This window comes from Mustela nivalis (genome assembly GCF_964662115.1).
Source record: "Mustela nivalis genome assembly, chromosome: 14".
Classification (NCBI taxonomy): Eukaryota; Metazoa; Chordata; class Mammalia; order Carnivora; family Mustelidae; genus Mustela; species Mustela nivalis.
The window spans coordinates 46,059,817-46,062,337 of NC_139033.1; positions in this window are offsets into that span (position 1 = coordinate 46,059,817).

The following is a 2,521-nucleotide window of genomic DNA, read 5'->3' on the forward strand; positions in this document are numbered from 1 at the left end:
AGCCTGTGCCTCTCTCTTGCTTTGGGCAGTTCCCTGTCCTCTTGCCACTCCTCTAGAGTCTTCCTATTGGCCAGGGTCTGGCTGAGGCCCCATCTTCTTCACGTGGCTTTCCCAAGAGCAACCTTATGTGCTCTGGGGGCTCTGGGGAAGGGGAAAAACGAAAGGACCTGGAGGCCTCTTGGAGGGGTGGGCTCAGTTCTGAGCATATCCTGTGTTTTAATAACTCTGGTTGATGGGTATCCACCGAGAGTCCTCTCTGAGGTCAAAGGCAGTTTTCGCTGTTTTCCTATTTCTTTGCCATTCTTCTGATGCCCCAAAGAAGGGGAACTCTGGCCAGGGCATGGTGGCTGGGAATCAGAACCCCCCGTCCAGGGCTCCATCAAGATGTCCCATCTCTAACTGATTTTACGAGGAAGGGAACAACTAATTCCAAGTGCATCTCTGGCCAGAGGCCTTGAATTCAGTCGTTTCAGCTCAACAGGAGGCAGGGGGACAAATCATGTAAAAACACACACCCTATCCCATGACCTATTTTATCACACTTATGTCCCCTAAAGCTCTGACCTCACCTTGCCTCATATTGGACACATCTGCCTTTCCAGAAAGGGAGAAATCACACGTGGGTACCACCATCATAACACCTTGCTTGCAGAGAGTCATGGACCATCGCAAAGAAAGGCATTCCATAGCCAGGAGAAGTGACTTTGCCAGGTCACTCAGCAAAGGCAGACACCCTCCTTAGACTCTGTCTTCCAGCATGTGCTCTGTGGTCTCCAAATTCCATCCTCTCTTGCAACCCAGCTGGGCAGAATAAAACATATCCCATGTCTCACTGCCTGCCTCTGATTTCCTACCTTCCAGCTGACCTTGAACTTGCCTCATTCCTCTGTGGCCGCCATCATCATAACTTGCAAAGTCATTGTTTCTTTCTTTCTTTCTTTCTTTTTAAATTTTATTTATTCATTTGACAAGTAGGCAGAGAGGCAGACAGAGAAAGAGGAGGACGCAGGCTCCCTGCTTAGCAGAGAGCCCGATGCGGGGCTCGATCCCAGGACCCTAGGATCATGACCTAAGCTGAAGGCAGAGGCTTTAACCCACTGAGCCACACAGGCACCCCCACCGCTTCTTCTCTTAAAAAGATATGTTACTGATCTTTCTCTTCATAGCAAAAGCCAATTTGATCATTGTAGAGAATTTACAAAACAGAGACACATGCAGACATAAGAACGGAATACCTGTAATTCTATCACCTGGATAAACATCCCTGGTGACATTTTTGTGCACTCATATCTAGTCTTTTCTCTGTATGTATAGTTTGAAAGAATGGGCTAGTCCAACATCTTGTTTTAGAGCATGTTTGTTTCTGTGTCTTTAAATACTGCTCGACACTCCTGCTAGCCATGGCTGTGGAGTGCTCTGGGGTAGGCAGCTACCACCTTTGACTCACTGAACCCCTTATTGTCTGATTTACATTGTGTCCTCCTCTGCAATTTTACTGTTACTATAAACAATACACCTAAATCTTTGCACAGACTAAGGGGTCTTTCCTTCGGATAAATTCCTAAATAGAATTTTTAGGTCAAATATAATGCACACGGTTAAGACTTTTAATGAGCATTTCTGTCCTAGAACTGTCCTAGAAATGGTGCATCAGTGCACAATCCCACCAGCTGTGCAAGAGCACCCACTTTCCTCACCCTCAATACTTAGTACTGTTTAATTTTCTAACTGGATGGGAACAGGGGCTTTGTGATGTGATCTCTTTGGTTTTTGGTGAGGCTGGACATTTTTTATACATTTATTGGTTATTTATAGTGTGTGTGTGTGAGAGAGAGAGAAAGAAGGGAGAGAGAGAGAGAATTGTCCACCCAAGCCCCATGCATGTCTTCTCACTTGGGGTGAATATCATAGATTTTTCCCAAAGAGGATTTTTCTTTGATTCTTGATCCAGTCTCTTTACTAGGATCAATCCTTAGCAAGTTGTCAAGCTGGCTATCTTCCTCTCTGCTCTTGTAGCACCCCCCCCCCCACCTTTTCTGGACATTTTCCCACCATTTAGTTCCTCATTCTACCTTTTGCTTTGGCCACATGAAAATCCAAGATTCCTCTGTTGGAAGAGCTTCTGAAAAGTCACCATTAAGAATGAATTAGCATGCACGGAGCACTGGGTGTGGTGCAAAAACAATGAATATTGTTACGCTGAAAAGAAATAAATAATTTAAAAAAAAAAAAAAAAGAATGAATTAGCATCACTCCAAGGTTCTCCAGCTTTCCACGAGAATCACCCAGGGTAGTGTTCTTGCCTTGAGGGAAAGACAAGACCCGATGACGTTGTCCCTCATTCAGACCACCTGGGTCCCCCGCCCTTTTCTGAGTAGGAGAACACTGGACTTTTAGTATTTTCAGGCTGGATTCTGGAAGAGGGAAAGACAAAGGGGATCTTCAAATATTCAGTGGACTGCGCTGGTAAACAAAAGTTTAACTCTCTTTGCTTTTCACCTGGGATTATACCAACTTGATG